The 15,829-nt window shown below is 48.2% G+C and overlaps 1 long non-coding RNA gene across 1 annotated transcript; it reads right to left on the bottom strand.

The window, feature by feature from the left end:
- Positions 1-1,850: 1,850 nt before the first annotated feature.
- LOC117884173 lies at positions 1,851-5,506 on the bottom strand. The gene is made up of 2 exons (XR_004647505.1): positions 5,080-5,506; positions 1,851-4,674 (listed from the first exon to the last, which is right to left on the bottom strand). It is a non-coding gene; the product is annotated as an uncharacterized LOC117884173 (long non-coding RNA).
- Between the last annotated feature and the right edge of the window lie 10,323 nt (positions 5,507-15,829).

Raw genomic sequence — 15,829 nt, 5'->3', positions numbered from 1 at the left:
AGTTTGTAAATTGTTCTAGATGAAATTGACAATGCCTGAGCTGTCAGATCAGAAGAAGCTGTCAGATCGAATAAAGGTGGGCAAATGTGTGATAAGTCTTAGCTCCATTGCTAAGATGAGGGACATATTTTCAGCAAAGTTCTTGGCAGATTCCTGAGGCAGCTGGTTTAAGGCCGTCAGTGTCCGGCATTATAATCTTCACTTATAGTTCTCTCACCCCCAAAGCTGGAAAATGAGGTATTTGTTTTCTTTGTTTTGCTGCTCCAGTTCCAATTAGCAAAATGCATGTTAGACTAGTTTGGCTGCAAAGAAGAATTCTATGTACACTGGGGACAACACCTGATTCCTGTCAGGCTGCACGATTGGGCTGACATCAGAATCCAAACATCCTCTGGTCAGTACAAGCAGAGGCATTCCTCTAATGATTTGGACTTGATGTGATGCAGTATGAATGTCGTGGATAATTCAGACCAATGGGGAGAAACAGAATCAAAAACACTGTTTAAACATCTTCTCTCCCCCCGCCCCCACAGACCCCATTGAGGACTCTTGACCAATTTAACAGCACAATACAAATGCTAACAAAACTTAAACAAAGCCTTTGTGCATATTTGTTAGCATGTATTGTGCTGTTAAATTGGCTGTTAAATAGGCCAAAATGTTCAACCATGGCCACTGATTTGAGGTGGCTATGTTTCTGCATGCTCCCTGGGGACTAGTATTACTGTATTGAAATCACTTCAGCACCTAGAGGGCCCAACTGAGATCGGGGCCCCATTGTGCCAGGTGCTGTACATACACATGGTAAGATACAGTCTCGGACCAAACAGATTCTAATCTAATCAGACAAGCGGAAGCCAGTGGGCCAGTCTGTTGGCCCGGGAAGGTAAACAAAAGTTCCCAACACCCGCTCAGGCCAAGACCCTTTCCCCAGGGCTGGCTTTATTTACAAACAGTAGTGCAAGTACGGTGGTACTCTCCAATACGCAGTACCGGCAAGAGATTTTTAGGGGGTACGGGGTACCAGAAAGACTTGGGACTAGCCCCCCCCCCTTCTAGGGGTGGGGTGGGGCTGCGCTCTGCTTTGTTTAAGTTTGTTAGCATATGCATTGTGCTGTTAAAGCCATATAAAGAATGAATGCCCTCCCTAGCTGTGTTCTGCTCCTTTAAGGAGCAGAGCGCAGCCCCAAGTCTTTCCGGTACCCCGTACACCCTCAAAATCTCTTGCCGGTACTGCGTACTGGAGAGTACCACCCTACTTGCACTACTGTTTGTAAATAAAGCCAGCCCTGGGGAAAGGGTCTTGGCCTGAGCGGGTGTTGGGAACTTTTGTCTACCTTCCCGGGCCAACAGACTGGCCCACTGGCTTCCGCTTGTCTGATTAGATTAGAATCTGTTTGGGCCAAGACAGTATCTTACCATGTGTCTGTACAGCACCTAGCACAATGGGGCCCCGATCTCAGTTGGGCCCTCTAGGTGCTGAAGTGATTTCAATACAGTAATACTAGTCCCCAGGGAGCATGCAGAAACATAGCCACCTCAAATCAGTGGCCATGGCTGAACATTTTGGCCTAGGAATCTGCAGGTACAAGAGACAATATTCAAGCCCATTTCTTCTGGGGTGTTCATTTGGCTACTCTTCAAAAAGCATCCGTTTTCTGAAGGAATTTTCTGAAAGTTCATCTTGTTGCTGTGTGGATTTGCTCTGAGTTGTGTGTGTCTGAGGCTCAGACTATCCCCTTCTCCAAGAAGCTGTTCCATGCTGAGTTAGCTACCCTGAGGACATTGCGTAGCTCTGGTGGATTTGAATGGAAAGAAGGACTTGTCATAAACGACTCCGACTCCCCAAGGGCTTTAAACAAATACAGTTTTAATGGAGTTTCACAATTGGAGCTGAGTACTTCTCAACTAGCCAGATCCAGGAGCAGCTGTGTTACAATATGTTTTTGTTGAGAAACTATTTCAGTGCATGCCAATATCACAAGAGCAGATATTGACTTACAAGCATTCAATTTGCATTTACAAAGAATTTTTTTTTAAAAAGAGACACACAGCAGTACTTTTTCACCCTGGAGCCTTTCTTTGGAATAAATCCCTTTATAATGCAAACCGCATATTTGTGAGTAGACTTGCCTTAAGGAATGGGTGTGCTCATTTTAATGACTGTAGGGACTTGCTCACCCCTGCTACAGTACAAATGTGTCAGGGAATTTGCCATCACCTGCACTCCCACATAGCCAGAAATGAATGTTTTTTCTTAGGATTTCTCCGCAGTCATATGCACTGTATTCACTGATGATCATATATGCTCAAACATGATCTGTGTTCTGCCTTCCTTTCTCTCTGATAAATGCAAGATCAGCTTCCAGCAAAGTGATACTTAGCACACTTACTACCAGCTGAGTTTCCAGGAAGACTTCCACCTGGTATAGCAGCTCTCAGTGACTCATCAAAGTCTTGGTTTGAATCTTGGCTGTAGGGTTGCCAACCATCCAAGATTGCCCTGGAGTCTCCAGGAATTACAGATTAATCTTTAATGAGAGATTATGCCTTGTGATGAAACCTCCAGGAATACTTCCTGGAGGTACTAGCAACCCTCCTTGGCTGATCGGCTGCACACACAGCCAGGACTGTAATTGGCTAAAATGGAGTATCTGACCACAGGGTAAGTTCCTTTAATGGCCTCAATTATCCAATCTAGAGACAATCATAAGTAACACGGATATGCCCAGTGAGATGCACTCGCCCATCTGATCTTGCTTTCACCACCCTTCTTCCAAAGTATACAAACATTCACTGCTGCAGCCAAGTGCTGCAAAACAGGAACATATGCCCTTCCCCCACCTGTAGGCTCCCTTAGGCCCAGCCTGTGACTTTATCCTCTGGTCTGGTCTGCATTGCTAGTTTCAAATGGATAACCTGTTCTTCACCTCCTGTACTAAACTGCCTCAGAACTAGGGTGACTAGATGTCCCGATTTTATAGGGACAGTCCTGATATTTGGAGCTTTTTGTGATATAGGCATCTATTACCCCCCCATCCCCTGTCCTGATTTTTCACACTTTCTATCTAGTCACCCTACTCCTAACATTGCTGTGTGGTGTGAAGCCATTGCTGGGTTTCACTCCAGAGGTGGCTGCATTTTAATGATGGGCGAAGTGAGTCCTATATACCATATGCCAGAATGTCAGTGGCCCTTGTGGGAAGCTAGGTGGGAAGGAAGGAAGGAGCCACCCCCCCACACCTGAAAACTTGTGCAAGGGCCACACACATCACCCCAAAGGAGAAGGTGGAGCCAGCCACAGGTGATACCTCACTAGGTTGCTGAGGGAAGAATTATGGCGCCTATATAGCATGTGCAATCAGTCCGTAAAGTGCATCCAGGTGAAAGCTGCCATCCAAGCACATATATTATGGAAGTGTCACTCGCACCACAGTAGTTTAGGTTGCGCTGAAGTTTGCATTTAGAGCAGCACCACAATCCTGCTGTGTCGCACTTTAATGATTGAGCTTAGTCCCCAGACCTGGCACAATAACGCTGCCTAGGAGAAGAGCTGGCTCTGCACCAGAGGAGACTGCCACAAGGGAGAACCACACAGCAGTTAGTTTTGATTAGGGCAAGGCTAATCTAAAGAGTTGCATGATTGCCTGTGTGCACCACTGGGAACGTTAGCAAATGGAAAAGTAGTGGGTTACATGCATGCAAGAGGCACCAAACTGGGAATGGTAAATCAAGTTTCTCTGGCATAGGCAAGCCAGGCAACTTCTTGCTAACCACAGTGATCCTGGGGTGTCACACAAAGGTGAGCTATGAACCCCATGGAAGGAATTCTTGGCTACTGGAGCCACCCTATTTGCCTTTATAAAGCGATACCTTGTAGTGTTGCTGGGTTTCACTCCAGAGATGGCGGCACTTCAGTGATGGGCAAAGTGATTCCTCTATACTAGCTGGTTTTTCTGCACTAGATAACGGCACAGGCTGGGTGCAGGCTTACCGGGGGCCATGGATATTTGGGGGAAGAGGAAGGATCTGTCCTTAGGAAGGATGGGGAGGAAAGACAGGGAGTCAATAGTAAACCCTGCTTTTCACACCACTTTGCATAGAGGAGATGAGTGGCTTCTGTGAAGTTCCCAAGACGATCCTGTGCTTTGATTGCAAAGGCAGGTGTGTAAACACAGTCAGCGGCCTTGCACTGAGTTTGGGAGGACACCGTTCCCCAGTGGTACTGATAAGAAAACCATGTTCTTCTACAGGGGATAGGTTGTTAACTCAATCCCTTGCTTTGTAGCTTTCCTGGTCAGCCACTCTCTTTTCACCCTCTGTAGATTGGGGCTTTGGACATATAAGGTGAAATCCTGCCTAAAACTCCCGCTGATTCCAATGGAGCCAGGATTTCACCGACAGTGCCAAATTTCCCCTGGGTGTAAATTGGCATTGCGGTCGATGGAGCTCCACAAATATACCCCAAAGGATACAGAAGCAACTGTATGTATCGACTACTCCCAGAGTGCCTGGGAACTGCTCTGAGGAAATGTTGGTGAATGCAGGCTCCGTCTCATTCATCTTCTCACCCTGATCTCTTTAAAAAGGAAGCACACACACACTGGAGTCCAATGCAGCGAAGGTCAAAGTGTCCACGTGTATTAATCTGATGAAGCTGTTTTACATGAATACCTGCAAGAGGAAGAATATAGTTAAACTTCCAGTTTCCCTAGAAGGTAAGACAAAATGGTGAGCAACTAGATGAACAGATCCCTTAAACTAAGCCACTTCCTGCATTTCCCGCCTTAGCCCGTTTCCATGAGGTGATGGAGCCATTGTACCTGCTATCTGCTACAGATCAGCATCTGCTAATCATGGACTAAGGTGAAGAGTTAAACAGGTTTCAACTGTGTGTTACCCTCACAGTGGTCATCGGGACAGCTGGAAGAAGATCTCTGATCTCTTTCAACTGTTTCTGGTTAGAGGGAGCATGTCTCCGTTTAGCCTCTCCCATTCCTTCTGTCCTGCAACAGGTAAGAACTGTCGTGGCACCTCAAACCTCTGCTCTCTCCCACTGGGGCTAAACAGCTTCCATACCACAAAATCTAGCATGTTGAAAGGTGCTGTCCCTTTCTAGCCAGCTACTAGCTTCACAGAGTCCCTTGCAGACCAGGTTGAAAGGTCGATGTAGTATCCCTCTCTCTCTGGTTAGGTAACATGATTCTCTTCTCGACTTCTATTAGCTCGTTCTATTTTCTGGTGTCAGCTTTTAATTTCCAGTTCAATTTGAAAATCATGTGGGCTCCAGCCCAGTGTACTGAAGCATTTCATCCGAGCAATTAACAGCAGCGAATGGGGAACAATTAGCGTTCCACGTTGGAATTCATGCATTGTGCCTCTTGTATAGTGTTGCCTTAAAAGGGAGCCAGCTTGTTGCTAGCAGAGGGAGAGCCCCTAATCACAGACCAGGGCTGACATTTGCACTGTGTTAGTCATGCTACATATCAACATTTTTGTGAGCTTTCCAAAAACAGAAATTCTAATGAGCTGTTTTAATCCTGTCTTCCACCCCCCAACTCCCACCCCCTTCACAAAGCAATATCAGCCTCTCTTCTACTCCAATAAAGAGCTCCCTGAAATCATGCGAAGTCTGAGCAGTTAGATGCCTGTTTAAACTAACATCCAATGAAAAACGAAGTTACTTTATGCCCATTTGCAAGGGGAATGGGGAAGGGGCAGGCAAATTCTGTGGTTGGCAGTGGAGAAGTCTCTTGCTGGGACCACAAAGGAACGGCAGGGGAAAGCTCTGACTAAATGTCACCTCACCAATTCACCTATTCTCAGTCCTCTGACAAATCACAAACTGCCCAGCCGGGGACCTGGAAGCCTGGAAGAAGCCGAGAACTATGAGGGCCAGAGAAAAACCAGTTATTCCAGGGGCCTGGGAGAAGCCAACATTTAGATGTAGCTTGTCAAGAGCATAATGAAGCCTCAGTGACATACAAGTGGCACTCGCAATTGTAGAGGCTATGACTGCCATGGGTCTACCCAGCATCCCCACCTGATCGCAGCGCAAAGAGTGGGGCCTTTAGAGTGGCAACTCAGGACCTCTTGGGCAATCTGGAGTAGAGACTTGGGATTCTCTCAGCGCCCTGCAGCTATACTGTGCATAAGGAGGAGGCTGGAGGTGCATGTCCCTATGGGACGGCACTAAGGGGAGAGACACTGAGGCTTATTTCAAAGGGGGAAGAGCTGGGAGTGGGATTCCCATTATACTTTCAGCCGAGTTCATTCCTGCGCCAGCACTAGGGCTGGCACGAGGACTGCAGGGTGACAGTATGCGTCTCCCCTATTTAGGAGCTGCCAGGGCAGAGGCTAAGGTGGCCCTAACTTCTATCTCCCACTGTCCTTATGGAGCTTGTGGTGCAGAACTACCCCAGCCACGCCTCAACTCACTCCTCCTTCTGGCCATATGCCCCTGTCTTGCCCAGAATGTCCCCTGCACCAGGGACTTCTGTAGGGGTGGTGCCTCAGTCCCCTGGGCCAGTGCTGTTCACCAGAGGGAGGCTGGGATTGAATCTGCATGGCTTCTATATTGTATGTCCATGGACTTCTAACCTCCATTGCAACCCCAGTGAAAGCAAGGCTGAGGTCTGAACATGACCTGTCCGACTTCTTGGCCTGCTCTTTCTCCTGGAAGGGTTTAAAGAGGCAAAAGTATTTAAAGAGACTCTGGCTTCAGTTCCAGGTCGCTGCAGGGCAGGGGGCTGCAGGTCAGTAGGAGGGGGACACCAGCCTCTGTCTGCCAAGAGCTGCAGGCAAGCGGCAGAGAAGAGGCAGGGCAGGTGCCCAGGGGAGTGGGTGGGTGAGGCCAAAGAAAGAGAGCAGCACTGGTTCGTGGAGAGCTCTGGAAAGCAGAAGGGTAATTTTGAATTAGTTCTGGAGATGGAGAGGAAGCCAATGAAAGTGACGAAGGCTGGAGACGCTGCAAGCTGCATTTGGAAACCACATACAGAAGCTGTGCCCATTAATCGCACAGACAGACTGGAAGTGACTGTACCAAGAAAGCATCTCCAGTGACCAGAGCCATTAAATAACCACAACACACAGCCTGACTCAGGGACTGCACATGGTGGCTGTAACAAGGAACAAAGCGAATAACCAGAACCGGGGACTGCACTGAGTACAGAACCAACTCTGTTTTCAGTCGCATGCACGTAGACGAGGGCAGAAGCTGGCCTAGCAACTGCATCACATGTGAATCTACAGGAACATCTGGGCCTCAAAGCAACGGGTGCTGGGGCCCTACAATGTCCTTCCCTGTGGTTGCTAAGGGAATTATTATGGCAGGATCTTTGGGACCCAGGCCCGTGATGAAATGGAGTCTTCCATGTGGCAGTGAGCTGCAGGCCGCCTGTCTGATGGGTCACCTGCTCTCTGTGCAGGACCCAGGAAGGACCTTGGGGCCATAGTGCCTCCCTCACCCCTTGAGTTCATGTCACATCCTGACAGAAAAGGGGGTGGGAGAGGGCAGCCAGCCATGGGGTGTCTGTGACTCCCACTCAGCCAGCACATGTGGGTGAAGTGCGGGGGGCTGGGGTGAAGTGTGGAGTGTCCAAGGCCAATAGTCTGACTCCGCCTGTAGTGTCACAGCACCTCCACCTGCTTCCACTTCATCCCTCCCTTATGTCCTGGTCCTGCCCTTCCTGAGCCCATTTGTCCAGGACTCAGGGCAAAGCACTGGCATCAGAAACCTACCAGATGCCATTTCTTGCTAATGCTACCTCTGCCTTGTCTGTAATGGGCTGGTGAACTCATTCCCTGCAGGTTCCCAACCTTAACACTTGCATTCAAAAGGGTGGCATCACCCCAACAGGTTGGTATCCATGCTACAGCACATGCCACCAAATCCTTTAACTCTCTGGGGACTGGTGAAGGTCACCTGGGAACCAGCTGCTTCCTTAGATATTTATTGTGGAGACGAGCAGGGATGCAATGAGAAGGAGGAGAAAGGGGTTTGGTCATTGACAGATGCAGCAGGCTGAGAGGAACAAGAGCCAACATGCCCAAGATCCCTGCTGAGACCCCTGCCCCCAGCCTGCGTGACCCAGCCTCCCTACTCCCGACTCAGCTCTGGAAAAGCAGTAGGGAGGGGAACAGGTCCGGAGGAGGACAGGGAAGAACTGGAATCCAGGGCTCCCCATTTAGGGAAGTCGGCACTGAATGGAATATCGGGCCATCAAACGTGAAAGTCTCCTGACTCCCATCACTGGTTACAAGGGCCAATTACTCTCATGACAATAAGGCCATCCTCCACGCTCAGTGCCATAAACTGTGATGTCATCATGCAGCACTTTTGCCCTGCCTTGTACACGAGCAAATCCATGGCCTAAATGCAGTGTGCAAGCAGAATTTGTGCCCCTCCAGTTCTCTGGGGATGTCTAGTTGGCCTCATTAGTAAATAATTTCAGCCGTTAGTAATATCAGTGTTTCAATCTGAAATATTCCAAGCCCTGGGCAAGCATTAATTAGGCTGTTCCGCTGGACATTTGTAATTGCACTTGATTTACAAATCAGTAAACTGAGGCACAGACTGGCTGTGTGAGTTGGGCCTGGTCAGTGGAAGATCTGGGCATCGCTCACTCACAGTTCTGTGCTCTAACCCTAGACCCTTGAACTATCAGGACAATGTCAGCACTGTGCTGTCTGGGATCCTAGGAATTGCTCTAACGGGTCAGATCAACAGTCCACCCAGTCCAGGAGCCTGAGTCTGAGAGTGGCCAGTGCCAGGGGCTGTAGAGAACGCGTAAACCCCTATAATGGATAAGTAGGCACTAGTATAAGCCCACTGGGGAAGTTCTTTTATTAGCATCCTGCAGTTACTTATCAGTGTATGTCCTAAAGCATGGACATTTTAATCCCTTCTCGACATTTACCCTCTTCAGGTAGCTGCAGCTATTCGTGTTATTCAGAAAGGTGGGATTTTCAAAGGAGCTTAAGGGAGTTAAGTGTCCGAGTCCCCCGGAAATGCAATGAGATTTGGGTACCTAACTCTCAGAGGCGCCTCTGAAAATCCCAGCCTCAGTCTCTAATCCCATTCTGAATCCTACTGAAATTTTGGTCTCATTAATATCTTGTGGCAATGAGTCCCACAAGTAAATTAAGCTTTGTGAAATTAACAATTTTCTTTTATTGACTTAAAATGTGTGTTGCCTTTTAATTTCACTTTGTCATGGCAATGCTGTGGCCCAGAACACTCCATCCCAAAAACATGCCCAGCCTCACTTCTCTGCTGTCAGCTGGGATAAAAAGATATTGCCAGGGTGATGCAAGCTGCATGCAGTCTGATGTCTCACGGCTCCTCCAGCCCCATCCTCTCCCAATAGGTATCGCTGCCGGGAATGGTATAGGAATGTTGGCTCTGTCTAACCCTAGCCTTTATCGGTGTGCTGAATGAATGCTGTGTGGAGGGCCATGGATAGTCCAGTTCTAGCCTCTCCCAGCCAGAGTCACTGTTGGGAATAGTATAAATGCACCATCTGTGAAAGCTGGATTAGTGATGCCCATATCATTCTTGCAGGTGGCTTCCCCTCCCCCCTTCTTTTTTAGCTTGAATCATATTTTTAAAATTAAAAATGAGTTTCCCCAAGAAAGGAAAGCAGACACATGCATGCGTGCGCGCACACACACACACACACACACACACACACACACACACTTCTTGTGCTGGCAAGACCTTGAGAAGCAATCTTGGCCTTGCCTCAGAGAGAGCTGGAGAGCAGCCTTTAATCAGTTGGATATGTTCTAACACCTTCTTTTCTTCCCCTTTCACCCTATTTAACTTCCCTCCCGCGCCAAAATCGGGCTGAATAGTGAGCATGAGAAACCAGGCCGAGCGGGGATGGCCCTGTGCCCCTCGCTTTCTTTTGGGATCAGCGTTTTGGCGGGACCATTTGTGTTCCCTGAGCCAATCTCCCTCTGCAACAATGAAGGCTATAATCTCAGGGCAAGGGGGTTGTAAATGTCTCCACACAGAGAAGAATGCGGAGGGGAGGGGGAAGGCGGGGAGAAATCATCCCCTCCCACCGCTGCCACCACCAAAGAAAAAAAATTCTTAGACCTGAAGGAGTCACCACTAAATTCCATTCAATTGACAGAAAAGAAATCAAATCCTTTTAAAGAGAGCCCACTTTCACCACAAGAATGCTCCCTGGGCCTTTTGTCGTGCTGCTTTGCTTTCTTACAGCAGTGCTGAGGAAACTGCTCCAATACATTAACCAGTTTAACTTGCTTGTGACCCCCTCTGCCCAACACACAATGAGATTCTTCTGCTTTTTTCCCAACTCCTTTTCAGTAGCTAAATCCCCTGCTGTTCCTCCTCTCGCTGTGTCTTTTGCTCAACCTTTCTCAGGCTTCGTCTTCAGCCTGATGAAATAATAATGCTTTGCATTTCTATAGCCGCCTTCCTCCTGGGATCTCAAAGCGCTTTATGTGGATCTCGCCGCACGAAACCCCTGTGGGGTAAGCGTTACTGGCCCCATTAGACGGATGTGTGAAGCTGAGGCCGGCAGGGCCTGAACCCAATTGAGGCCAATCCGACTTGCCCGAGGTCACACATCACATCAATGACAAAGCTGGAAATAGAACCCAGGAGTCCTGATTGTGCTACAGCAAGAAAGCGATGATGAGAAGTTAACTAAAATCAAGAGTGGAGAGCGCAGAAGGGTAAATATGGTGCCACTGTTTTTCTAACAGTAATTAATGCAACGTCTCTTGTGCTATGAGAAGAAGAAAAAGATCATTACCCAAGGAGGAAGAAGGCTACATCTGAAATTGCATCTCATTGCTACCTTGTGCTCCCCTCCCTTGGTTGATGTATCCACCTGGTGTTTCTTGTCTTATACTTAGACTGTAACCTCTCCAGGGCAGGGGCCAACTTTTAATGTGTTAGTGCCTAGACCAGTGAGGCCAGGGCCTCCAGGTGTGGTTGCATATAAAAATAATAATAAATAATAGAGCGACTGACGTATTCAAGAGAGAGCTTCAAGGCTATGGCCAGCGAAGCATGTAAGTTGTTCAGAGTATACACGACAAGCCCAGCATTTCTCTCTGATGATCTATTCACTTTTACTCTTATGGGCTTATTTGCAATTTTTTTAAATAGTACTGGGAAACTGCAACTCATCCCTCAGGAGCACAACTAACTGCAAAAGCCACCTGCTCAACAGTCCTGAAGGACAGAGGTCTTCAAACTTGGTGAGACAGAGGCAGCACTGGCAAGATATATTTGTCTTCAGAGGCCCATAGAAAGGGATCGTTCTTTGGATTCAACAGCAGGTAAAGGCCGGACATGGGCCTGCACAATCAAATATTGGAGCTAGAGTTTAATGTCCCCAAAGTGGGAGGGAATTCAGCCCCAACTGCTCTGACCCATTTAGCTTACTCTAGTCACAAATGGGGATCCAAACGGAACAAGAGTTGGGTGGGTTTGGTTCAGCCATGTCAAATATAAACCTGCAGCCCATCAGTTCTGTTCTTGCCCTTCAGCGATAGAGCAAGGGTGGGCATACGCTCTGGGGACTGCCTTCTGGCAGCTCAACTTTAGGAGGCAGGCCGAGACAATCCAGTTCAGAGTGCCTCTCTTTGTCAGGGCTGCCAAGCCTGACTGTGCAGGAGACCAAGGACGTAAATGGCATCATGCTGGCAAGAACCCAGAAGAAGAAATGCTGACATCATAGAGCCCAAATTCCCCTCTCTTCCAAGAGGTGGTTCACCTAGATCGGGGCTGGGATACATTGGTGAGGCAGTGTGTGTGTGTGTGTGGGGGGGGAACTTGCAGTCCTGCTTCCTGTGCTGGACCTGTTTTGAGTATATAGAGGAGAGTCCAGTCTCCAGGGCTGTCTGTCTAGCACGTTTTCCCAGAGGTCAGAGCAGGTCAAAAGAAAGGGGCACTATAGTGGTTGGTGCAAGACAAAATAAGCAATACTCCTTTCTTCTCCCTTAAGGCATGCATTTAGCTGGCACGTTAGCAATGCTAGCCTCTCCCTGATTACCCACGGAACAGAGAAATATGTGGAGGCAGGTTAATGCCATTGAATGCCAAACTCCACGGTGGCTATACAGAAATGAACAGGGCAGGAAAGAATTAACTTAGAGCTTATCACGAACACCAGTCTCCTGCTTCCAAGGCCTGGATGCATGGCCGGCTTTAGGAAGTGCGGGGCCCGATTCGAACAGTTTCGACGGGACCCCGGCACGGATGACTAAAAAAAAAAAACATGTAAAAAAACATGTGGTGCTTGTACTCACCGGGCGGCGCTCCTAGTCTTCGGCGGTGGGTCCTTCACTCACGCCGGGTCTTTGGCGGCACTGAAGGACCTGCTGCCGAAGTCCTGCCGAAGACCCGGAGCGAGTGATGGACCCGCCGCCGAAGTGCCGCCAAAGACCCAGAGCGCCGCCGGGTGAGTAAAAATTAAAAAGCAGCATCTAGCCAGGGAAGGGATTCTCGGCCACTTGCCCCCACCCCAGCAGCCCTGCCACTGGGCGCGGGGCCCGATTCGGGGGAATTGTGGAATTGGCCAAAAGCCGGCCCTGCCTGGATGGTACCATGTTGATCTTGGGATGGGCACAAGCAGGTGGGAGGAGAAGAATCTCCCAGAGGCTGTTCCATCAGCTAGACGTTCCTGAGCAGAGGTGGGGAAATAGGTCCCCTGCAGGAGGCTTATCTACTGTGGGTGAGGACGGAATCAGAAGAGAGTTGCCTGAAAAGGAAGTCTGTGGACATGCAGCTGGAGTTCAGCATATTCCCCAAAGAGGAAGGGAACAATGAAAAAGAAAGTCAGGCGTCTCCCCTGCCAAGCAGTTGGCATCAGCTGGCTGACCACTAACCCTGGGTGGAAAGGTTCTATTCTGCATACAGCTGAAACCTCCAGCTACCCGCCTGCAGCAAACAGGGACGGGGGGGCTCCAGTAATCAGTTTACATGGTGCCCTGAAGACTGGGAGCCTTGTCTGGATGTTTGCAGTGTTGAGACTCCACAGACTCCTGACACATCGTTTGGAGCCCAGCAGCAGACAGACTCGTTATTGTTGCTGTCATTGTGCAGTGACTGCTGGCATGGACGGCAGGCTGGCAGCCGTGCAGCAGCTGGCCTGACAGGGACCTGAACATCTGTCTGCAGCGCTGATCCCCAGCCACTTCCGCGACCTCGAGAATGGATGAGCAGCTGGCTGAGGAGAAAGTACATTTCCTCCCTTTTGGCGCCTTTAGAAAGGGGCTCTCTTTTTATTCAGGGTCTTGCCTATGGTGCTTTTCTGCAGCCTCTTGACAGGAGGTTTCTGTGCAATCAACTCAGAGACCCAAAAAATACATCAAAACCCCAAGCTGCAGAAATAATGTTTAGTCATGAGTTTGGGATTCGGTTATTGTATTTGTTTGGTTTGATGTCTATTAAAATAAGGCTTCTCTGAGGGTTTTTTTGATGGCTCCCTCTTCAGACTCTCTCTGTGCCATGCAAAACAAACCCATGTCTAAAGGCTTCCTGTGCATCCCCCTACACCAGGAATATGATTAAAGGGTTGAGCAGAGCAATGCATATCATAAATATGGGGAAATGCAAACAGTCATGCTTGCCTTGGAAAATATTCTCCCTGCCTTCGTCTCTGGTGGTATCAGTAGCATTGTTTACACAGCATCAGAGCTGAACATGGCATAAAACAGTGAACAGGACAAGGTCCGTTCCCAAAAAAGCTGTAGTCCATTATTATTTGTATTATGGTGGTGCCTACAGACCCCAGGCAAACTCAGTCCCCTTGTGCTAGGCACAGTGCAAATACACTGAGAAACAAACCCATGTACCCAGCCAGTAATAGTTCCAGGGAGGATTATGATAACTAAACACCAGTAACAATACTTTACATGGCACTTTTCATCCATAGATCTCAAAGAGCTTCACAAAGAAGGATCATTGTCCAGATGGGGAACTGAAAGCACATAGCTGCACTGGAATATGTTTGCTAAAATGTCCCACCATCTCAGCTCCACTGTGTATGCAGAGCTCCAGGTGGCAGCTGGTGTTCGAAGCACCAGGTCATCTATCCTCGCTCAGAGCAGGAGAACATGACATGGTTAAAATGCCAGTGGGCACCATCTATGCTAGCTCTCCTACAGTAAAGTGGAGCGGAGACAGTGGGGAATCACAGCAAATATCCTAGTACAGACTGGACCCAGAGAGGTTAACCTGTGATTTTTTCCCAGGCTCCCATAGACAAGAATGGGAACAAACTCCTGATTCTCAATTTGATCAATATAAAATTAAGTGGTGTGGGGGGGGGGGGGTAAGGAGGGGTTAGTACTGCCAGCCTTAGAAGAGGCCGGTGAGAAACTTTACAGTATGAATTGAGTATGTGATCTGGGTGGTCCACTTCATGGTAACCTCTTGGATACAGTTGTGAGAAAACCCCACTGTGCCCAATCCTGCTTTGGTCTCTGCTAATCAGTGTCCCTGTGCATTGACTGTTCTGCCTGCCATAATAAATCAGGCAGAAATTGAAAAGTGGGGGAAATAGAAACCAAAGAGGTAATTCAATTTATAACAAGGTTGTTCCCTGTTTGGTTTGGTCACACTACACAGCCATGTAGAAGTCCCAGATCAACACACAGCTTTAGAATCTCAGGGTCTGGGGCCAGCAATAGCTGGACAGAAGCCAGGGCAGGCAATGCTGACAACGCCTGCACAAGGAAGCAGGGAACAGTTCCCCAGAGAAAGATACTGTAGAGCTTCCATTCAGTTAAAGATATCGCCATGCGTGAGTGGAGGAGGATGGTGAGTCTGGGATACGGAGGGAATGAATAGGGCTGTACAGACACTATTCAACATCACCACAGAGATCATGAGGATGAAGGTAACTTTGTGAAATAACAGCAAATGTAGAGGCAAGGAGGAAAGAATCACTGGAGGCTAGAGACAGCTGAAAGTGGGTGGCAAGGGGATTGCTTAGACAGAGACAGTTTGGTAAAGGCTGCATTGGTGTACCACATGCAAAGTAGAGAAGGCAATTTCTTCACTGCCTACCCTGAGATGCCTCAACGGAATAATGTATCTAGAAACTTTGAGAAATGCCCCCTATGATAATATTACATAATTCCTGAGCTCAGCTGACAAAGCTAAGTCGATTGGGCAATACAGCTGGCTCCGAGACTGATTTTCACACCTTTCTTCTGCAAATGTATAACCATTAGAGATGAGCTCCAGCAGCAACATTTGAATCTGGACTTTGAAAGCTCTACATTTCACAGGTATTCAGATCAGGAGTTTGGTTTAGTCCACTTAAAGAGAGAATCCATTTGCAAAATTTGGATCTGGCTCCAAGTTTACATTTTTAAAACCTCCAACATTTAGGGGTGCTCAAATCTGGGGATTTGGCATGTGCTCATTGCTACATTACTATTATTTCAACACCAAGAAGAGTGCTAGGAACGTTACAGAACAAATAGAAAGACATGGTCTACACCCCAAGGAGTTTACACCCTAAGGCCCTGATCCTGCAATCGGATCTGCTAGTGCAGAAAGGTGGGCTCTGCTCCACCCAAGTCGGGGATGGGGGAAGAGGGGTCTGTGAGAGTAGATCTGAGGGTGGGATCAGGAGCTAGCGTTAATGATGTGACAAGCAGGGAAGGGATGGGGTGGGGAAGGATAAGGATTACAGTAAGAGGATCACATGGTGATTTAGGGTAGATGTTTGCATATCTTGAGGCTACAATTTAAAGTAGTTTATTAATAATAATACTATTATTATCATTATGCTTATTATCTGGCTCACTTCTTGGGGGTGTATAACACTCCTTG

This window comes from Trachemys scripta, chromosome 10 (assembly GCF_013100865.1).
Source record: "Trachemys scripta elegans isolate TJP31775 chromosome 10, CAS_Tse_1.0, whole genome shotgun sequence".
NCBI lineage: Eukaryota > Metazoa > Chordata > Testudines > Emydidae > Trachemys > Trachemys scripta.
This window is presented reverse-complemented; position numbering and strand designations above follow the sequence as displayed.